Raw genomic sequence first — 24,131 nt, forward strand, 5'->3', positions numbered from 1 at the left:
AAATTTTGAAATATAATTATTCATAAACAAAGAGATTAAATGATAAAAAATTCAGTTAAAGTTCAATTTGGGTAAACAATTTAATTAAGCTTCTTTTAAAAAATTAACTTAAACAATAAATGCTTATATTAAAAGTAACTTATAAATAAATTATTTTGTTAAATGATTTTTTAGTTTTAAAATTTTATTTTAAAATAAATGTGATAAAAAATTTTATTATAAAAATTATACCATAAAAATTTTATTTTTCCATAAACATTTAGATAATTTTTTAATAAACTACCATTTAATTTTAAAAATTATACCAAATATTAATATTATAACTTTTCACAAATCAAAAGTTTAAAAACATAACTTTTGAAATTCTCCTACCCGATCCTTAATCAATTACCATACTTAAGGAGTCGCTACTCGCTGTTGATATTTTATCAGAAAATTCTTACTGTACACACAAATTTATCACTTCATTTTTTAACTTGCAAATAAAAGTGATAGATTCCATAAATGAATGAAAATATCTATAATAAAATTGAGATTCATCATTTTTATATACATATATACCACAAAAAATTGATCATATAAACGTGTGTATAACAATATTTGACTATTAGTTCGTCTTGTCGGGTGACAAACAGGTCGGGTGAACAGAGTGTGCAGAGGATATGGGGGACTTGGATCTGGGGTGCGTCGAAACGCGACTGGACTTCTTGGGTTGATGTCGGTGGGTGAGTGAAATAGCTACACAACCTCCCGAGTTGTTGCGGTGCAGTGGAGGGGAGCCACCTGCAAAAGGGACTCTGACGCCCAAGTCAAAATCCATACAAGGTGACAGTAAAAGTGAGGGGATAGTGACATACTGTGGGGAGGGGTAGGGCCCTCCCCTTATATATTCCATGCCTAGGATGGGTCCCACAGGGGCAGACCCACCTTCCAGGAAATTTTCCCTCCCAGCTGTCATGTGCTTTGCTGGAGGGAAGAGAGGTATCTGGATGCTCCCTTTGGTTCGGGTGTCATGCGCCTGCCGGGTCGGCCGCCTGGGTCGGGGCATTGCGTCAGTTGGGCCGAGACGGAACAGTGTCCCCAACACACCAGCGAGGGTCGCAAGCGTCGTCGATGGCACGTTCCTAGTCACCTTTGGTTGCTTCGTCGCTTGGTCGGCCGCTCGTGATAGGGACGTGCCCCCTACGCGTGAGTGGGCTTCATAGCCTCGAAGGAACGCCCTTTGTCTCCTCATTCTTTGCGCTGAGCATTTAATGCTCTTAATTGCTGATTTTAACCCTAAGTGAAATTTCCGTTATACCCTTACCTTTCGCGCTTCTAGGCGTCAATTACTGTTTGGTTTCCTTAGGCCCTTACGTTTTAGTTTCCCACTCCCAAATCATTACCACGCCTCCTTCATTTCCTTTTCGCATTCTTCATTTCCTTTTAGCATTCTCTGAAGTCCTTCGCCCCCGTCACATCCAAACTCCCTCGAGATTCCTCAGCTCCTTTCAATCATCATCCTTATTCTGGTAAGTTTCCTCTTTCTTCTCTGCTTCATAGTTTCATTTTGCGCTTACACTGCTTTTCCTTGGTTTGGTTTCGTGCATATATTGTGTATTTATTGGATTGCATGCTTGAATTGTGCCAACATTAGGTAGATACTAGGAGAGGTTACCATTTTAAGTTTCAGGTTTTTAGGCTTTTAGCCTTCACTTGACTGTGGATTTAGCTTTTGTTTAACTGTAGATAGGCAAACTGTAGTATCTGGTGTTAGTCCCGATTTTCCAACCTCATAGTCTGACTCTGAGTGGTACCCCACTGTAGGTATGGCCCAACGTCCCATTGCCAGGGTTCCTATCGCGAGAGCTCCTGTAGAATAGTACGCCTGGGTGACCTCGGATGTGAAGGACACCCCCTCCCAGATAACCTTAGAGGAACTCAAGTAATTCCATCAAGCGGATTACCTTTGTGGGGGAGGTCCCGAGGAAGCCAACTATGAGGTGTTCATTCCTACTGACTAGGAACGGATATGCCATTTGAACCTACACACCCCCGGATCGCCGATTGGATCTGGATGTACAAAGCGATGCTCACCAACTTGGGGATTCACATTTCCTTTTCCCCTTTCAAATGGCGCTGCTAAACCAATGTGATGTGGTGCCATCTCAACTACATCCAAACAACTGGGCCTCTATCCACTGTTTTGAGATGGTTTGCGAGTATCTAGAGTTACCAGCCTCTGTGGAGGTATTCTTATTTCTCTTTGTCTTAACAAATCCTTTTAAAGAGGGAAGAGCTAAGAAGGGATTCATGTCATTTCGTTCAGCCCAAGGTCGGAGGATCTTTGACTTGTTCGAGGATTCCTACCGTGGCTTCAAGGATAAATACTTCAAGGTTCGCCCCGCCGCAGGTCGGCATCCCTTCTGGCTAACTCTAGAGGGGGAACGCCGCATCCCGACCTACTAGAGCTTTCGGGCGGGGGCTAATGCATTCACGAAGGTGACGTACAAAGGGTTGTCACTAGAAAATAAAAATATTGCCGACGTGCGGTTGCCTGTGTTCGGTAAGAACCACATTAATCCCCACATCTTGATGGGGACCCCGAGATGGGCAAAGCTATATTTGTGAGTCATCGGGTGGTCTTTGGCCCTCATCTTCTCTAGTTCATTTTCGTTTTACCATGATTTTAACTGGTTGTTTGTTTTGTTTTTTGTCTTTGCAGTATCCATGGTTGCCGACCAAGTTGGTCTCGATGATTTGATGTCCAAATTCCTTCTTGGAGACGACGAGAACAGCTCCACCACTCCTCCCGTCGATCCCCCGTCTGCTCCTGGTCCTGAGGTTCAGTCCTGCCCTCCCCAGGGGGAATTTGCTGGAACCAGTACTAACCCGGTTCCTTAGGCGGAAGAAGCCTCGGGGGAGGGGGCGGGTCCAGAAGTCACCATCATCGAAAACCCCAGGAAGAGGAAGCCGACTTCTTCCCCAGAAGGAGCGCTCACTGTCATGGAGAAGAATTTTGATACCAGCTACTTCAGTGACATCTAGCTTCTTCGGGGACGGAGGAGTTCTTCGATGATGGGGAACTTGCCTCCCAGGACAAGTGGGTGTATCGCACTCTGCTCCAGGCTGTCGTGATAGCGAGGAAGGCGGAGTCCTTTTTGGCTGGCGCCCGGGGCCTGGAGGGCAAGCTTCAGGGACCCATTAAGTCTATAGAGAAGATGAAGGCGGAGGTGACCACCTTGAAGGCCCAACTAGCCACTTCAGAGGAGAAGTTGATGGCCTCTGATGTGGCAGTCGCCTGGCTTTTCGAGCGCGAGCTCGCCCTGGAAGGCCAGGTTTCTGCTGCGCAAGCTCGAGTGGCCGAGCTAGAGAAGGAACTGGCTGCTTCGGTGGCCTCGGCTGATGCTGCCAAGGCCGAGGTTGTTGCTCTGAAGAAGAAGAATAAAGAGACCGTGAAGGAGGCTAGGGATGCCATCATGGCTACCGACAAAGTGATTAAGGCCCAGGTGAAGCTCTTGGCTCCCGAATTTGATGTGTCCGATGAGAGAACTTTTGCGTGGTCTAGAAATTTGCGGATAAATCCTCGTTACAAGTATAGTTTATAAACCTTCAAAAGTCCTTTCATATAAACGTTTTGGTTGTCACAAGTAACAAACCCCTTTTAAATTGATAACCGAGTATTTAAACCTCGGGTCGTCTTCTCAAGGAATTGCAGGGAGGTATGTTCTTATTATTGGTTATGAGTCTTGTAAATTAGGGGTTTTAGAAAGTAAGGAAGCAGTATGTTGAATGATAAGAAAAATAAAATAATAATAATAAAATAAACTCTTGGCAAGGTATTATAACTAGAAGTCCTATCCTAGTTATCCTTATCAATTGTGATGAAAATTGGATTTTTCTCCCACTTTGTTAACCTCTAACTATGAAGGTAAGTTAAGTGGATGAATTAATTTTTGGATTCCTCAGGTCCTAGTCTTTCCTTGGAAAAGGCTAGAGTTATTAGAACTCGAATTAATTCTTGAAGAATTCCAATTTTCAGTCAACAATGAGTTTGATAACTCAAGTGTCTCCAATGACTCAACCAAAGCCAAAAGGGAAAAATTCAAATTATTTATATAATAAATAAAAGAAACAAATCATAAATTTGAAAATACCTCAATTAGCACTAATAAAGATATCAAATGTAACATGGAAGAGTTCATAAATTAAATTAGGAAAATAAATAAAAAGAACATTGAACCTGGGATTGAGAGTCACTCCTAAAACTAAGAGAAATCCTAAATCCTAATCCTAAGAGAGAGGAGAGAACCTCTCTCTCTAAAAACTACATCTACTCCTAAAATTGTGAATTGTGAAAGCTTATTCATGTATAGATGCATTTCCCCACTTTATAGCCTCTAATCTGTATTTTCTGGGCCGCAAACTGGGTCGAAAACAGCCCAGAGATTGCTAGAGAAGAAATCTGCCACGCTGGTTTTTCGCCACTGCGACGCGTCCGCATGGATCACGCGATCGCGTCACCTAGAGTCAGGGCAACTATGGCATATTATATATCAAATCGAAGCCCCAAACGTTAGCTTTTCAACGCAACTAAAACCGCGTCATTTGGACCTCTGTAGCTAAAGTTATAGCCGTTTGAGTGCGAAGAGGTCAGGCTGGACAGCTTAGCAATTTCTCCAATTTCTTGTATTCCTTCCACTTTTGCATGCTTCCTTTCCATCCTCTGAGCCATTCCTGCCCTGTAATATCTGAAATCACTTAACACACATATCAAGGCATCTAATGGTAATAAGAGAGGATTTAAACATAGGGAACTTAAGGCCAAAGAATCATGTTTTCAATCAAAGCACATAATTAGGAAGGCAAATGTAAAACCATGCAAATAGTATGAATAAGTGGGTAAAGAGTTGATAAAAACCACTCAATTGAGCACAAGATAAACCATAAAATAGTGGTTTATCAGTCTGCTATTGGTGCCTTCAAGACCATCAAGGACGGGAAGATTGTCAACCTCTCCAGGAAATGAGTTATTTGTACTTTTAGATCTTTGTTTTTTGCTTGGTAGCTTGTAAGACAACTTTTGCCGTTCTACCGTTTTGACTTTTTCAAGCCGATTTGGGGCTTTTATGTGTAATTATTTGTCTTTGAAACAATGTCATGACAAAAAAGGAAGTCAAGTTGTGCCTTTTTCGCTTAAGCATCTGAATTCTGGCCTTATTATGTAGCCATTTATCGTAGCATTTGCGACTTTGATGGTTCCCAGGGTGATCAGTCCCAGGATGCCGTATTCTTATCAAATTGGTTAATTAACAAGTCCTTAATTTAAACAGTGCATTAAAATATTATTTTGGAAATGAGAAAGGAACAGTTAGTGTAACGTGAACATAATTGTATCATGATAAATTGCGATTCATGTAAACAACCAATGGGAAGACAGTGTGGACATAAAACAAAATGTGCCTTACTAAACTGGGATGCCGTCTGTCCGCGGGGTATGTCTCAGCTTCTAGGAGTAGAACCTCCTTAGGTTTCTCACGTTCCACGTTCTAGGAACTTCCTTGCCGCCTAGTCGTTCCAGCTTATAGGCTCCGTTGCCGACTACTTCCTTTATCCTGTATGGACCTTCCCAGTTTGCTGCTAACTTCCCTTCCCCTGGTGTCGGCATCCCCACATCGTTACATCGTAAGACTAGGTCGTTTGGCTCAAAATTTCTTTTTAGCACTTGGGCGTTGTAACGTGGGGCTATTCTTTGTTTCAACGCCGTTTCTGACAAGTGGGTTATCTCTCTAGTTTCATCTACTAAGTCCTTCTCCACGGCTTCCTCGACTCCTCCCAAGAGTAGTCGTGGGCTCGGTTCCCCAATTTCTACAGGTATTATCACGTTGACCCTGTAAGTGAGTCGGAAGGGCATCTCCCCGGTGGAGGATTGCTGTGTTGTGCGATAGGACCATAGGACCGAAGCTAGTTCGTCTGCCGAGGCTCCTTTCTTTTGGCAAAGTCGCTTTTTAAGACCTTGTAGGATGACCTTGTTTGCTGCTTCGACTTGGCCGTTGGTTTGGAGGTGTTCGACAGATGAGAACTTCTGCTTTATCCCTAAGCCGGCAAGGAATTCTCCGAACTTTTTGTTGGCAAACTGTGTTCCGTTGTCCGAGAAGACAACCTCAGGAACTCCGAATCTGGAGATTACTTGCCTCCACATAAACTTTCGGCAATTCGCCGAGGATATGCTGGCCAACGGCTCGGCCTCCACCAACTTGGTGTAAAAGTCGATGGCCACAATTAGGTACTTGACCTGTCCAGGTCCAACTGGAAAAGGCCCCAGCAGCTCGACATCCCACTCGGAGAATGGCCGAGAGGCCATCAGCAGGCTCAACTCCACCGCTGGCGCTTTGTGAAAGTTGGCATTTTCCTGGCATTTCCTGCCTTTCTTTACAAACTCTTGGGAATCCGACATCATTGAGGGCCAATAGTAGCCGGCCTTGAAAAGCTTCTGAGCTAAGGCCTTATATGGTGGCCGCAACACCCTTCGTGGAGTTTGCTTAACACATAGTCCGTTTAGTCGGGGCGTAGGAACTTCAACAGGGGTAGGCTCAGCCCTTTTTTTGAACAGCTGGCCTTGTATAATTGTATACTTGGCCGCCTCTTTTCTCAGCGCTTTGTTGTCATCAAGGAGCTTACCGTTTTCCAGGAAGTCGGTTATCGGATCCATCCATGAGAAAATGTCGGCTGCTTGGGTTATATGTAAAGTGACCGTTGGTTCCTTCACTAATCCCTGTATTAGAGATCGGTTCCCCGCGCTTGGCTTCGTGCTTGCTAGCTTTGATAGGAGGTCAGCTTGAGTATTCCTCTCCCTTGGAACGTGTTGCACTGCGACTTCGTCGAATTCTTTGCTCAGCTTTTTTACCTTTTCCAAGTATTTTTGCAGTAGGAAATCCCGAGCTTGATACGTCCCGTTTATCTGGGATGTGACTACCTGAGAGTCACTGCACACCTCCACTTTGGTCACCCCGACTTCCCTGGCTAAGAACAGGCCATCAATGAGGGCTTCATACTCTTCTTGGTTATTGGACACCGGAAACTCGAATTTGATTGATTTCTCGTATACCAATTCGGTTGGGCTTTCTAGGATGATCCCCACTCCCCCAAACGTTTGGTTGGAAGCTCCGTCCACATGGAGTTTTCACCATGTGCTCAGTGTTTTCGGGAGGGTTTTTCGTTACTTCTACTAGGAAATCGGCCATCGCCTGGGCCTTGATTGCATGTCTCGGCTCGTACTGCAAGTCATACTGAGATAGTTCGATTGCCCAAGTCATCATCCTTCCCACCAGGTCGGGCTTTTGTAAGACTTGACGGATCGCTTGATCCGTTCTGACGATTACCTGGTGTCCCTGGAAGTATTGTCGCAACCTTCGGGACGAGGTCAGGAGCGCATATGCCAACTTTTCCAGTTTACTGTATCTCAACTCTGCCCCTTGCAACTCCTTGCTCACAAAGTAGACCGGTTGTTGGATTTTTCCCTCTTCCCGTACCATGACTATCGCCAAGGCCTCGTCGGTTACTGCCAAGTATAAGAACAGCATCTCACCATCCCTGGGTTTGCCGAGGACCGGGGGTGCCGAGATTATGCTCTTGAAGTGGTTGAAGGCTTCCTCGCACGCTGGGGTCCATTTGAAAACTATCCCTTTTTTCATTAAGTTAAAGAACGGAAGGGCTTTGGCAGCCGACGCACCGAGAAATTGGGATAGTGCCGTGAGTCTTCCTGCCAGTCTCTGCACATCCTTAACACATCCCGGGCTCTCGTCTTTCGCAAGATTACTTCGCATTTCTCTGGGTAATCTTCGACTCCCCGCTGGGTTATCATGAAACCCAAGAACTTCCCGACTTCCATGGCAAAGGCACACTTGAGAGGATTAAGCCACATCTTGTGCCGTCGGAGGGACGCGAACACAGTCTCTAGGTCACTGATGAGGTCTTCTGACTGGGTGGTCTTCACCAGGATGTCGTCGACGTATACTTCTACCGACCTCCCGATAAGATTGCTAAAAACCTTATTCATCAGCCTTTGATAAGTAGCTCCTGTGTTTTTTAGTCCAAACGGCATCACCTTATAGTAGTATGTGCCCCTTGGCGTTATAAACGCCGTTTTCTCCTCATCTGACCGGTGCATCGGTATCTGGTTGTAGACAGAGTATGCATCCATAAAACTCAGAAAATGATACCCTGCAATTGCGTCCACCAGAGCATCAATGTTAGGAAGGGGGAAGGAGTCCTTAAGGCATGCCTTGTTGAGGTCGGAGTACTCTACACACATCATCCACTTTCCGTTGGCCTTCTTAACCAAGACTACGTTTGACAGCCAGGTCGAGTAGTCCAGTTCTCAGATGAACCCCACTTCTAGCAAGCTTGCCGTTTGTTTGGCCACCTCGTCGGCTCTCTCCTGGGACATCTTTTTTCTTCTTTGTGCTACGGGCTTGGCCTCTGCCTTCACAGCTAGGTGGTGTGACATGAAATGGGGGTCAATTCCCGGCATGTCGGCTAGTGTCCAGGTGAACAGATCACTGTTTGCTCGAATTATCTCCACCAATGGCTCTTTCAAGTTGTGGGGGAGGTTTTTGTTCATAAAGGAGAACTTGTCCTCCGAGTCGCCAACCCAAAACTTCTCAAGGTCTCCTTTAGGTTCTAGTCTCAGCTTGTTGTCGACCCTAGCATCCAGATCAGCTAAGAAAACCCCGGATGCCTCCTTTGACTTCTTCCTTAGGGAGAGGCTGGCATTGTAGCATGCGACCGCCATTTCCATATCTCCCATGATGGATCCCACCGACACATCGTCAGCCACGAACTTCATCATCAGTATCTTGGTACATATTACCGCTCTGAACTCGTTGATTATTTTTCTTCCCAAGATAAGGTTTTAGGTTGTGGAGTCCCTTAGAACAACGAACTCCGCCATTAGCGACCTCTTTCCTTGACCTACTCCTATGGAGACCAGGAGGGAGATTATTCCATCAGGCTTGATAAAGTTATCTTTCAAGCTGACCACCCCGTACCGATGAGTTTTTAGGTCGGCTTCTTAGAGGCCCAGAGCGTCAAACATATTTCGGAACATGATGTTCGAGTCGGCTCCGGTGTCAACGAGAATTTGCCTGACCAAACCAGTTCTCACTTTTGCTGTGATTACCATAGGGGGTTCTCCGGTACGTCGTGGAACCATTGGTCCTCTGGTCCGAATGATATTGTTGGGGCTCTCTTGGAGGAAGTCGCATGACTAGATGATGACACGCCCAAGATTTTGGCGTCTTTCTTGTATTCCGACTTTGACCTTGGTGCAGCGTCTCTCCCGACCACGACATTCACGATGGTGAGGCCGCGTTCAGGTTCTCGGCTTGGTCCTCTTCGGGTTCCTGCCTCAGCTTCACTGCTCGATTTCTGTCATCGTCGAATCGGTCATATTCTCGCCTCATGGGTTCTCTAATGAACTGCGAGAACTCCACCAGCTTGCTTTCACGGATCGAGGATGGAGCGGTGAAAAGGCGTTGCTCCCATAATTATGGGGTTTTGTCGCCTTCTCGGTCTTTGCCTACTTTCATGGTCTTCCTCCTCACCGCGTCCAGCCAAGGGTCGGGTGTAGATTATGGGGTTTTGTCGCCTCCTCGGCACTTCCAAGCTTTCCCCCTGGCTCTCCGACTCTATGCAGGTCCTGGGAGATCGGGATCCCATCCTGTGCCTAGCGTGGTGCCTCCGGGGGCTTCTTGCTTGGGCCTCCTCTCTCCCTCGAGGAGATCGGGAGTGAGGTTGGCTCGGGTCGGGGTGGTAGCGTTCTCGGTTCGCCAACTCCCTCTCCAGATTTTGCACCCGGTGGCGCAGCTCCTGCATTATTCTTGCGCTGTCGCTTCTCGTTCCTCTGAAAGGACGCCTTTCTCGGGAACGGGAGGGGAGCTCGCCGCCATGGAAGGGGGATCTCGTCCGTTCGCGCGAAGAAGCTAGGGACGGCGCCTTGCTGGTTCGGGGGGCGTCCTCCTCTGCGCGGAGCTCGTCTCCTCCTCGCCCATCCACTGGGCCCAATAGGAAGTCCATTCAGGCCACCTTAGTCAGGGTTCCCACAGACGGCGCCAATGTTCGTCTTGTCGGGTGAAAATGGGTCGGGTGAACAGAGTGTGCAGAGGATACGGGAGCCTTGGATCTGGGGCGCATCGGAACGCGACTGGACTTCCTGGGTTGATGTTGGTGGGTGAGTGAAACAGCTACACGACCTCCCGAGTTGTTGCAGTGCACTAGAAGGAAGCCACCTGCAAAAGGGACTTCGACGCCTAAGTCAAAATCCGTACAAAGTGGCGGTAAAAGTGAGGGGATAGTGACGTACCGTAGGGAAGGGGATAGGGCCCTCCCCTTATAAATTCCATGCCTAGGGTGGGTCTCATAGGGACAGACCTACCTTCCAGAAAATTTTTCCTCCCAGCTGTCATGTGCTTTGCTGGAGGAAGGAGAGGTATCCAGATGCTCCCTTTGGTTCGGATGTCATGCACCCGCTGGGTCGGCTGCCCGGGTCGGGGCATTGCGTCAGCTAAATCGGACCGGAACACTATTCAATATTAAAAATCTTATATGCATAACAAAATTTAACTATAAAATTAATTATTATGTATTTGTATATATATTTATGTATATTAGTTTATAAATTTTTAATGTATATTATATATTTTTTTAAATATTTTATATAAATAATTAATTCAATAACTAATGTTTAGTAAAATAGATATTAGATATTAACTTTAGAAATTAGAATTGGGACCCAAAGGCTCACATGCCCTATTTTGAGTGTTGTCAAATCCATTTCCATCTGCCACGGGAATATGGGTCCCCCCATAACAAATTAATTGCAAAGGTCAAATTGACCTCAAACTTATCTATTCCATCCCTTACACACACTCCGATGGCAAGCAATGTCCTATATTATGTGTGGGTCATACCTTCCAAGCCCCAACTTGTATGACTCCATCATTGGGATTTTTTCTTTCACCCCTTTTTCGATTGAGGGTCCTCCATGCAAAATTCTCTCAAAATCAATAATCATAACCATACAAAAATTGACTAATTAACTATCATATAAAAATATATATTTAATATTAATCAAAATAATTTGATTATATCATTGAAAAAGTTATTCTAATTTGAATCGTTGATTATGGTTTAAAATTGCTCTTTCACTATTTTCCCGAAGAAAAACAATAAAAAAAATTCTCAATTATGGTCTTTGCAAAATGAAATATATATAATATATAAAAGATATTTGATATCTTTTTTTATTAGATATTTTTTTATCTAGCTCTTCTATTATCGTAAATTTTAGTTAGAGTTTGACATAATACTTTTTACCTATTGAGAGAGAATACAAGTATTTTTTTTTAACATATTATTTTTAAGTTTCATAAAATTTATAAGTGTAAAAAGAAATTTAGTTAAATAAAAATCTTTTATCGGTTATTTTTTAATTGTTAATATAAAATATAAGGACTACTACTAGAAAGTATTTTTGTTTTTCTACATATCTAATTTATAATTATTAATTAACGTATATTATATTTATTCCCTTTTGTTTTCCTAATTTAAATGTGACCGTTACATTATTCAATCATAATTAGAAAAAATCTAGGGAGCAGTCATTTTTATATTTTATATTTTGTGGTTAACATTTAATCATAAAAAAAAAATAATTTTTTATTATTAGATATAATTTTACATTATTAAAAAAATTATTAATAATTAATTAATAATTACAAAAGATAAAAATTATTGATCCCTATCACTTCTCTCGTACTTATTGATCACAAACACAGTGACTACTTGGAATGCTGCAACAACAACGTACGGCACACTATCATGATGAATTGATGAAGTCAAATTCGCAAAAGCAAATTAAAGAAGAGAGAGAGAGAGGGTGGTGTGTTCTGTTCCCAAGTCCTCAAACATGATGGGTGGTTAGGGTGTGTCTCAGTTGATTTGTGTGCATAGATTCTAATCCTGTCTTTTCAACTCTGCTTTACGGGTAAAGGTCCTCACACCTTTTCTTTTTTCTTTTTCTTTTTTTTTTGTTTTTTTATTTTCCTTTTCCTTTTCCTTTTTTCTTTTCCTCCTTTCTATGCTTGATTCAGCTTCGCCTTCACCGTGCATTAAGTTGTGGCTTGATGTTAGAAACATAAAAGTACTTTCAATTTTTTGTTTTAAATTTTTTTTTTGGTTATGTTTTGTTTGTGAATGCAAATTTAATTTTGTACTCTAATCCACGTTGAGTTATTAGTGTTGAATCATTAATTGTAAAAATTTATTTTGTTTGTACAGATTTTATCTTTTATATATGTTATTATTTTGATTATAGAATTTTTATTATTTTCATTTATATAAGCTCTTTTTTATTTATTGTTTTTTTTAATTTATTCATTTAGTATTATACAATTTTATAATTATATTTTCTGTATATTATATTTATTATTATTATTATTATATTTTTATAATATAAATTATTATTTCTATTAAATAGAGTAAATTAAATAAAAAGTTAATCATAAATAATAATAATAAATTATAACCTATTAAAAAAAGGACTAAAAATACTAAAAAAATATTATATAAAAAATATATTAAAAAAGTATAAAAAATTAAATATATTTAAAAAATTAACATTATAATTTAATAATATATCTTTTTTAATAATTATTTATATAAAAGTAATTTTAATTAAAATTATTTAAATAATAGTTATTTTATTAAAATTAATTTTAGTATAAAATTACTATATGTAAATATAACACAAATTTATTTCTATCCAAAATTAATTCTATAAAATTAAGTTCATTCAAATTCTAATAGTTGTCATTCTAAACACACACAAATTCATATTTCTATATAGTTAAATATTGAGAGTAGATTAAACGTTTTATCTATTGAAATATTCATAAATTACTGAAAGACTATTTTTTATGGTTTTTAGAAATTTTTAAGATTTTCTAGGATTTTTTGGATGTTTTAGAGTTTTTTAGAGTTTTTTAGGATTTTTAAAGGTTTTTAGGGTTTTTTTTATGGTTTTCAAGCCTTTTTAGAGTTTTCTAGGGTTTTTAGAGTTTTCTAGGATTTTTTAGGGTTTTTATAATTTTTTAGGATTTTTAGGGTTTTTCAGGGTTTTCTTAGGGTTTTTAGGGTTTTCTAGGATTTTTTAGGGATTTTAGGATTTTCTAGGGTTTTTAGGGTTTTCTAGGGTTTTTAGGGTTTTTTTAGGATTTTCTAGGGTTTTTTAAGATTTTTTAGGACTTTTAGTGTTTTTTAGGATTCTCTAGGATTTTTTTTTTGGGTTTTCTTGAGTTTTTTTTAGAGTTTTCTAGGGTTTTTTAGAGTTTTTTTTAGGATTTCAAAGATTTTTTTAGGGTTTTCTAGGGTTTTGTGGTTTTTTAGGGTTTTTTACGATTTTTCAGGATTTTTAGGATTTTCTAGGGTTTTTAGGTTTTTTAGGATTTACTAGGATTTTTTGGGTTTTCTAGAATTTTTTAGAGTTTTCTAGGACTTTTTAGGGTTTTTTAGGGGTTTTAGGATTTTCTAGGATTTTTTAGGGTTTTTAGGGTTTTTTAGGATTTCCTAAGATTTTTTTTGGGTTTTCTAGAATTTTTTAGTTTTCTAGGATTTTTTAAAGTTTTTTAGAATTTTCTAGGGTTTTTTAGTTTCTAGGATTTTTTGGGGTGTTTAGAGTTTTTTAGAGTTTTTTAGGGTTTTTTCGGGATTTTAAGGATTTTTTAAGATTTTTAGGGTTTTTAGGATTTTGTAGAATTTTTTTGGATTTTTTAGGGTTTTTAGGGTTTTTAGGATTTTAAGGCTTTTTAGGATTTTCTAGGATTTTTTTTATTTTTTAAGCGTTTTTTATGGTTTTCTAGGGATTTTATGATTTTTTACTAGAATTTTTTTGGGTTTTCTAGAGTTTTTTAGAGTTTTCTAGGGTTTTTTAGGGTCTTCTTAGGATTTTTAGGATTTATAGGGTTTTTAGGATTTTCTAGAGTTTTTTAATGTTTCCTAGATTTTTTATAGTTTTCTAGGATTTTTTATGATTTCCTAAAATTTTTAGGGTTTTTTAGGATTATTAGGGTGTTTTAGGATTTACTAGGCTTTTTTTGGATTTCTAGAGTTTTTTAGAGTTTGCTAGGGTTTTTTAGGGTTTTAAGGGTTTTTATGATTTTTTAGGATTTTCTAGGTTTTTTAGGATTTTTAGGGTTTTCTAAGATTTTCTAAGGCTTTTAGGGGTTTCTATGAATCCTAAAAAACCCAAGAAAACTCTAATAAAACTCTAAAAAATCCAAAAAAATCCTAGAAAATTCTAAAAATCCTGAAACTCTAGAAAACCCTAAAAATCCTAAAAAATCCTAGAAAACCCTAAAAAACTCTAAAAACCCTAGAAAACCATGAAAAACCCTGGAAAACATAAAAACCCTAGAAAATTTTTAAAAACTCTAGAAAACCCTAGAAAATACTAAAAAACCCAAAAAACCCTATAAAAACCTAAAAAATCCTAGTAATCTTAGAAAATCTTAGAAAACTCTAAAAACCCTAGAAAACCCTAAAAACCTTAAAAAACCCCTAAAAAACTCTAGAAAATCCAAAAAAATTCTAGATAATCTTAAAAAATCCTAAAAACCCTAGAAAACACAGAAAAATTCTAATAATCCTAGAAATCCCTAGAAAACCCTAAAAATCCTAGAAAATCCTGAAAAAACCCTAGAAAACTAAAAAAAATTCTAATAATCCTAGAAAACCCTAGAAAACCTTAAAAACCCTAGAAAATCTTAAAAACTCTAGAAAACTAAAAAAACTCTAGAAAATCCAAAAAAACTCTAGAAAACAAAAAAAAATCCTAGTAAATCCTAAAAATCATAAAAATCCTAGAAAACCCTAAAAACCGTAGAAATCCAAAAAACCCTAAAAACCCTAGAAAACTCTAAAAAACTCTAGAAAACCCAAAAAATCCTAGAAAATCATAGAAAACCCTAAAAACCCTAGAAAACCCTAAAAACATAGAAAATCCTAAAAACCCTAGAAAACCATAAAAACCCTAAAAAACTCTAAAAATTTTCTAGAAAACTCTAAAAACTCTAAAAAACAAAAAAAAATCCTAGTAAATTCTACAAAACCCTAAAAACACTAGAAAACCTTAAAAACCCTAAAAAACCCTAAAAAATTCCTAGAAAACTCTAAAAACTCTAGAAAATCCAAAAAAAATCATAGTAAATCCTAAAAAATCCTAAAAACCCTAGAAAACATGAAAAATCCTAAAAAACCATAAAACCCTAGAAAACTTTAAAGAACTCTAGAAAACCATAAAAAACCCGAAAAACCCTAAAAAAACCTAGAAAACTCTTAAACAAAAAACCCTAGAAAACTCAAAAAAAATCCTAGAAAACCCTAAAATCCCAAGAAAATCCTAGAAACCCTAGAAAACCTAAAAAACCCTAAATAACCCTAGAAAACTCAAAAACCTCTAGAAAATCCAAAAAAATCGTAGTAAATCCTAAAAATCCTAGAAAACCATAAAAAATCCTAGAAAACCTAGAAAACCCTAGAAAACCAAAAAAACCCTAGAAATATTTTAGGGTTTATGGTTTATGGTTTAGAGTTTAGAGTTTAGGGTTTTGGCTTTAATGTTTGTGGTTTAGTGTTTAGGCTTTAATGTTTAGGCTTTAGTGTTTGGGTTATATGGTTTTAGGATTTGTGGTTTAGTGTTTAGGGTTTGTGGTTTAGGGTTTAGGGTTTGTGGTTTATGGTTTAGGGTTTAGGGGTTTAGGGTTTAGGGTTTATGGTTTATGGTTTAGGGTTTGTAGTTTAGGGTTTAGGGTCTAGGGTTTATGGTTTGGGGATTATGGTGTAGGGTTTAGGCTTTAGGTTTTGTGGTTTAGGGTGTAGGATTTAGGGTTTAGGGTTTATGTTTTGGGGTTAAGGGTTTATGGTTTAGGGTTTAGGATTTAGTGTTTGTGGTTTAGGATTTAGGGTTTAGGTTTTAGGATTTAGGGTTTATGGTTTGGGTTCAGGGTTATGGTTTAGGGTTCCGGGTTTATAGTTTAGTGATTGTGGTTAGGGTTTAGGCTTTAGGGTTTAGGGTTTATGGTTCAAGGTTTAGGCTTTAGGCTTTAGGCTTTAAGGTTGAGGGTTTATGGTTTAGGGTTTAGGGGTTGTGATTTAGGGTTTATGCTTTAGTGTTTGTGGTTTAGGGTTTAGGATTTAGGATTTATGTTTTGGGTTTAGGGTTTAGGGTGTGGGGTTTTGGCCTTAGGGCTTATGGTTTAGAGTTTAAGGTTTGTGGTTTACGATTTATGATTTAAGATTTAGGGTTTAGGGTTTAGGGTTTAGGGTTTAGTGTTTATGGTTGAGGGTTGAGAGTTTAGGGTTTAGGGTTTAGTGTTCAGGGTTTAGGGTTTAGATTTTATGGTTTATGGTTTGGGGTTGAGGTTTAGGGTTTAGGGTTTAGAGTTTAAGGTTTAGACTCTAGTGTTTGTAATTTAGTGTTTATGCTTGAGGGTTTAGGTTTTAGGGTTTAGGGTTTAAGCTTGAGGGTTTAGGATTTATGGTTTGTGGCTTAGCGTTTAGGGTTTACGGGCTTAGGATTTAGGATTTAGGTTTATGGTTTAGGGACTGGGGTTTCGGGCTTAGGGCTTATGGTTTACAGTTTGGGGTTTGTGGTTTAGGATTTAGCATTTGGGGTTTAGGGTTTAGGGTTTAGGGTTTATGGTTGAGGGTTTATGTGTTAGGATTTAGGGTGTAGGGTTTAGAGTTTACGGGTTTAGGGTTTTGGGTTTATGGTTTAGGGTTTAGGGATTAGGGTTTAGGTTTATGGGTTAAGGTTTGTGGTTTATGGTTTAGGGTGTAGGGTTTAGGGACTTTGGTTTGGGGTTGGGGCTTTAAGGTTTAGTGTTTAGGGTTGATGGTTTATGGTTTGTGGTTGAGTGTTTATGGTTTAGGGTTTAGGGTTTATGGTTTAGGGTTTATAGTTTAGGGTTTAGGCTTTAGGGTTTGTGATTTAGGGTGTAGGGTTTAGGGTTTAGGGTTTATAGTTTGGGGTTAAGGGTTTATGGTTTACAGTATAGGCTTTATGGTTTGTTGTTTAGGGTTTAGGGTGTAGGGTTTAGGATTTAGGGTTTATGGTTTGGGTTGAGGGTTTATGGTTTAGGATTTAGGGTTGAGGGTTTGGAGTTTATGGTTTAGGGTTTAGGCTTTAGGTTGAGGGCTTATGGTTTATGGTTTAGGGATTGTGATTTAGGTTTTATGCTTTAGGGTTTGTGGTTTAGGGTTTATGGTTTAGGATTCAGGTTTAGGTTTAGGGATTGGGGTTTAGGCCTTAGGGCTTATTGTTTAGGGTTTGGGGTTTGTGGTTTAGGATTTAGGATTTGGGGTTTAGGGTTTTGGGTTTAGGATTTATGGTTTAGGGTTTACGGTTTAGGGTTTATGGATTAGGGTTTTGGGTTTAGGGTTTCGGGTTTAGGGTTTTGATAAGCGAAAATTAAGAATTTTACGTAATATTCACCGGCAAGTATACCGGATCGTATCAAGTAGTAAAACTCACCGGAGTGAGGTCGATCCCACGGAGATTGGTGGATTAAGCAACTTTAGTTAAATGGTATTTTAGTTAAGCAAACATGGTTTTGATTTCATGAGATTTTGATTCTTGAAAGAAATTGCAAGGAATTAAATGACATGAAATTTAAAGAACTGAAGTAATGAAGGTGAAATAATTGACTGAAAGTAAATAACAGAAACTTAGATTGCAAGAAACTTAAATATCATAATAGTAAATTGCAAGAAAGTAGAGTGCTGAATGGTAAAGAGCAGAAAAGTAAATTGCAAGTAATTAAGATTGAATCTAAATAGCAGGAATGTTAAATTGCTTGAATGTAAAAGGGAATTGGGTAATAGGTATTCAAAATAACTAAAGAGCAAAAGAAATGAGAATTAATGATGGAAGAGATCATTAGGGATCAGAGGTGCGAATTCTCATGAATTGATGTTGATCAATTCCTTCTCAATCATGGGTATAGATCCATGGCAGATTTCAAAAAAACTTGATACGCGAAAATTAAGAATTTCACGTAATATTCACCGGCAAGTATACCGGATCGTATCAAGTAGTAAAACTCACCGGAGTGAGGTCGATCCCACGGAGATTGGTGGATTAAGCAACTTTAGTTAAATGGTATTTTAGTTAAGCAAACATGGTTTTGATTTCATGAGATTTTGATTCTTGAAAGAAATTGCAAGGAATTAAATGACAAGAAATTTAAAGAACTGAAGTAATGAAGGTGAAATAATTAACTGAAAGTAAATAACGGAAACTTAGATTGCAAGAAACTTAAATATCATAACAGTAAATTGCAAGAAAGTAGAGTGCTGAATGGTAAAGAGCAGAAAAGTAAATTGCAAGTAATTAAGATTGAATCTAAATAGCAGGAATGTTAAATTGCTTGAATGTAAAATAGAATTGGGTAATAGGTATTCAAAATAACTAAAGAGCAAAAGAAATGAGAATTAATGATGGAAGAGATCATTAGGGATCAGAGGTGCAAATTCTCATGAATTGATGTTGATCAATTCCTTCTCAATCATGGGTATAGATCCATGGCAGATTGTAGGTAATTGAGTTCCAATCTCCTGGTAACTCAATTTCTCTCAACACAATCAATTCCCACTCTCGTGATCTAATTGTTCATGAGAAGAGATGAAGTTTATTAACTAATCCTTCAAGCCACACAATTCCCAAGATCTCAACCAAGGGTGGTTACATCTCACATACCAACCCAAAGTGTATTAATCAAGGAAATTATGAAAGGATGAACTCTAAACTGAATTATATGGCTTCTTTCTCAAGTTCACCACACAATTCATATAGATTTAACCCCTCTCTCGATGGTGATTGAATCTTTGAAGAACAAGAGTTTCCTCTTGGATGAACCACTTGAATTGAGAAGGAAAAGAAAAGTTATCAACCCATTCAAATAAACAGAGCTCTTCCCTCTAATGAAAATGGAGTTTAGTGAATCATAGCTCCAATTTCAACAACAATTGCCATAGATGAAAATTAAAACTAAGTGTCGAGAGGAATGAAGAAGAAGAAGAAGAAGTTCTTAAAACTGAAATTCAAAGTTGCAAGAAAAACAAAATAGAAGACCAGTCAGAAAAAAAGTAAAAAGTAAAAATGCTAGTGTAATAGAAAAATGTCTTCGTCTCAAAAAGTCCCCTCAAAGTACAAAACCCTTCTCTATTTATACTATTCCTAAAGCTCATTGAGAGATTCTCAATTGGGTTAGCAAGTTGGGCTTTGTCCTTGTTGGAGTTGCTGGCTCACTAGATGAGTTGCTGCCCTTTAAGGAAAATAGAGAGAGCAGAGCTCATTCTCCTCAATTCTCAATTATATGTTTTGCCTCTACCCATTTCGAAACATACTCCACTGCCACCAAGATGTATTTGAATGTGTAAGATGGAGGGAAGGGCCCCCTAAAGTCTATTCCCCATAAGTCAAAGAGTTCCATTTCTAAAATGAACTTCTGAGGCATCTCATTCTTCTTTGTCAAGCCTCCTGTTCTTTGGCATTCATTGCAATGACTCACAAATTCTCTGGCATCCTTGAAGATAGAAGGCCAATAGAACCCACTTTGGAGGACTTTTGCAGCAGTCCTTTCAGCTCCAAAATGACCACTATAGCTTGAATTGTGACAATGCCATAGTATGTCCTTCATTTCAACCTCCGGCACACATCTTCTAATCATTCCATCTGGACATCTTTTGAATAGGAAAGGCTCATCCCACAAAAATGACTTAGCCTCATGTAGCAGCTTCTTAACTTATTGCCTTGTGTACTCTTGTGGAATACTCCTTCCTGCTTTGTAGTTGGCCATATCCGCAAACCAAAGAGTTTGTTGAATTTGTAAGAGGTGCTCATTTAGGAAATTCTCATTTACTGGTTGAGAGGTGTCTTGACTCGTCTCTTGTGGCAATCTTGATAGATGGTCAGCAACTTGATTCTCACTACCCTTTCTGTCCTTGATCTCAATGTCAAACTCTTGTAGAAGCAATATCCATCTAATTAGCCTTGGTTTGGCATCCTGATTCGACATTAGATACTTGAGAGCAGCATGATCAGTGTAAACTAAGATTTTGGATCCAATCAAATATTGCCTAAATTTATCAAAAGCATACACCACAGCTAGTAGTTCTTTCTCCATTGTGGTATAATTTCTTTGAGCTTCATTCAATACTTTGCTTGCATAGTAGATGACATGGTGCTTCTTGTTCTTCCTCTGCCCCAGCACAGCACCAATTGCAAGGTCACTTGCCTCACACATAAGTTCAAAAGGTAATCCCCAACTTGGGGGTGTGATAATTGGTGCTGTGGTGAGCTTAGCTTTTAGAGTCTCAAAGGCCTGTTTACATTCATCATTGGTGCACGAAATTGTGATGTCCAGGCTCAAACAATCCCTGGTAATGGCTCCAAAGATTGGTGCTTTGATCTTAATTCATAATTGTCACAACTTCGATACAACTAACCAGCAAGTGCACTGGGTCGTCCAAGTAATACCTTACGTGAGTAAGGGTCGAATCCCACGGAGATTGTTGGTATGAAGCAAGCTATGGTCACCTTGTAAATCTCAGTCAGGCAGATATAAAGTGATAATGGAGTTTTCGAAATTTAATATAATAAAATAGGGATAGAGATACTTATGTAAATCATTGGTAGGAATTTCAGATAAGCGAATGGAGATGCTTTTCATTCCTCTGAACCTCTGCTTTCCTGCTATCTTCATCCAATCAGTCTTACTCCTTTCCATGGCTGGCTTTATGCAAGGGCATCACCGTTGTCAGTGGCTACATCCCCTCCTCTCAGTGAATAATATGCTCACGCACCCTGTCACGGCACAGCTATTCATCTGTCGGTTCCCGATCATGCTGGAATAGGATTCACCCTCCTTTTGCGTCTGTCACTAACGCCCAGCACTCGCGAGTTTGAAGCTCGTCACAGTCATTCAATCATTGAATCCTACTCAGAATACCACAGACAAGGTTTAGACCTTCCGGATTCTCTTGAATGCCGCCATCATTCTAGCTTACGCCACGAAGATTCTGGTTAGGAGATCTAAGAGATATTCATTCTAGCTTATTTCATGTAGAACAGAAGTGTTTGTCAGGCACGCGTTCATAAGGGAGAAGGATGATGAGCGTCACACATAATCATCACCTTCATCACGTTCTTGGGTGCGAATGGATATCTTAGAAGAGAAATAAGAAGAATTGAATAGAAAACAGTAGTACTTTGCATTAATCTTTGAGGGATAGCAGAGCTCCACACCTTAATCTATGGAGTGTAGAAACTCTACCGTATGAAAATACATAAGTGAAGGTCCAGGCATGGCCGAGATGGCCAGCCCCCTAAACGAGATCAATAGTCTCCTAAGATGAACAATGGATTAAAACTGAGACCAAAGATGCCTAATACAATAGTAAGAGGTCCTATTTATAATAAACTAGCTACTAGGGTTTACATGAGTAAGTATTTGATGTATAAATCCACTTCTGGGGCCCACTTGATGTGTGTTTGGGCTGAGCTTAAGTGTTCCACGTGCAGAGGCCATTTGTGGAGTTGAACGCCAGTTTCTGTGCCAGTTTGGGCGTTCAACTCTGGTTTTGGATCCTTTTCTGGCGCTGGACGCCAGATTTGGGCAGAAGGCTGGCGTTGAACGCCAGTTTACGTCATCTATTCTTGGCCAAAGTATGGACTATTATATATTGCTGGAAAGCCCTGGATGTCTACTTTCCAACGCAATTAGAAGCGCGCCATTTAGAGTTCTGTAGCTCCAGAAAATCCACTTTGAGTGCAGGGAGGTCAGAATCCAACAGCATCAGCAGTCCTTTTTCAACCTCTGAGTCTGATTTTTGCTCAAGTCCCTCAATTTCAGCCAGAAAATACCTGAAATCATAGAAAAACACACAAACTCATAGTAAAGTCCAGAAATGTGAATTTAACATAAAAACTAATGAAAACATCCCTAAAAGTAACTAGATCCTACTAAAAACATACTAAAAACAATGCCAAAAAGCGTATAAATTATCCGCTCATCACAACACCAAACTTAAATTGTTGCTTGTCCCCAAGCAACTGAAAATCAAATAGGATAAAAAGAAGAGAATATACTATAAATTCCAAACTATCAATGAAACAGAGCTTCAATCAAATGAGCGGGACTTATAGCTTTTTGCCTCTTGAATAGTTTTGGCATCTCACTTTATCCATTGAGGTTCAGAATGATTGGCATCTATAGGAACTTCAGATTTCGAATAGTGTTATTGACTCTCCTAGTTCAGTATGATGATTTTTGAACACAGCTTCTTTATGAGTCTTGGTCGTGGCCCTAAGCACTTTGTTTTCCAGTGTTACCACCGGATACATAAATGCCACAGACACATAATTGGGTGAACCTTTTCAGATTGTGACTCAGCTTTGCTAAAGTCCCCAATTAGAGGTGTCCAGGGTTCTTAAGCACACTCTTTTTTTGCTTTGGACCTTGACTTTAACCGCTCAGTCTCAAGTTTTCACTTGACACCTACACGCCACAAGCACATGGTTAGGGACAGCTTGGTTTAGCCGCTTAGACCAGGATTTTATTCCTTTAGGCCCTCCTATCCACTGATGCTCAAAGCCTTGGGATCCTTTTTATTTGCCCTTGCCTTTTGGTTTTAAGGGTTATTGGCTTTTTCTGCTTGCTTTTTCTTTTTCTTTCTATATTTATTATTTTTTTTTTCGCCTATTTTTTTCTCTTTCTTTTTTTTTTTCTGCAAGCTTTGTTCTTTGCTGCTTTTTCTTGCTTCAAGAATCATTTTTATGATTTTTCAGATTATCAAATAACATGTCTCCTAGTCATCATTCTTTCAAGAGCCAACATATTTAACATTCTTAAACAACAACTTCAAAAGACATATGCACTGTTCAAGCATACATTCAGAAAACAAGAAGCTTTGTCACCACATCAATATAATTAAACTAAGTTCAAGGATAAATTCGAAACTCATGTACTTCTTGTTCTTTTGAATTAAAACATTTTTTCATTTAAGAGAGGTGATGGATTCATAGGACATTCATATCTTTAAGACAAAGTTACTAACTACTAATGATCATGTAATGAAGGCACAAACATAGATAAGCACATAACATAGAAAACGAAAAACAGAGAAAGCAAAAACAAGGAATGAATCCACCTTAGTGATGGTGGCGTTTCCTTCTTGAGGAACCAATGATGTCCTTGAGCTCTTCTATGTCTCTTCCTTGTCTTTGTTGCTCCTCCCTCATTGCTTTTTGATCTTCTCTTATTTCATGAAGCATGATGGAGTGCTCTTGATGTTCCACCCTTAGTTGTCCCATATTGGAACTCAATTCTTCTAGGGAGGTGTTGATGTGCTCCCAATAGTTTTGTGGAGGAAAGTGCATTTGAGGCATTTCCGGAATCTCATGGTGATGAGCTTCATACGCCTCTTGAGCTCCATGAGTGGGCTCTCTTGCTTGCTCCATCTTTTTCTTAGTGATGGGCTTTTCCTCTTTAATGAGGATATCTTCCTCTATGTCAATTCCAGCTGAATTGCATAGGTGGCAAATGAGGTGAGGAAAGGCTAACCTTGCCATGGTGGAGGACTTGTCAGCCACCTTGTAGAGTTCTTGAGGTATAATCTCATGAACTTCCACCTCTTCTCCAATCATGATGCTATGGATCATGATGGCCCGGTCTATGGTAACTTCAGACCGGTTGCTAGTGGGAATGATTGAGCATTGAATAAACTCCAACCATCCTCTAGCTATAGGCTTGAGGTCCAATCTTCTTAGTTGAACCGGCTTGCCTTTGGAGTCAATCTTCCATTGAGCTCCTTCTACACATATGTCCATAAGGACTTGGTCCAACCTTTGATCAAAGTTGACTCTCCTTGTGTAGGGGCGTGCGTTCTCTTCCATGTATGGCAAGTTGAACGCCAACCTCACATTTTCCGGACTAAAATCTAAGTATTTCCCCCGAACCATTGTAACATAGTTCTTTGGATCCGGGTTCTTACTTTGATCATGGTTCTTGGTGATCCATGCATTGGCATAGAAC

Source organism: Arachis ipaensis, chromosome B9 (assembly GCF_059453495.1).
Source record: "Arachis ipaensis isolate K30076 ecotype BB chromosome B9, ASM5945349v1, whole genome shotgun sequence".
Classification (NCBI taxonomy): domain Eukaryota; kingdom Viridiplantae; phylum Streptophyta; class Magnoliopsida; order Fabales; family Fabaceae; genus Arachis; species Arachis ipaensis.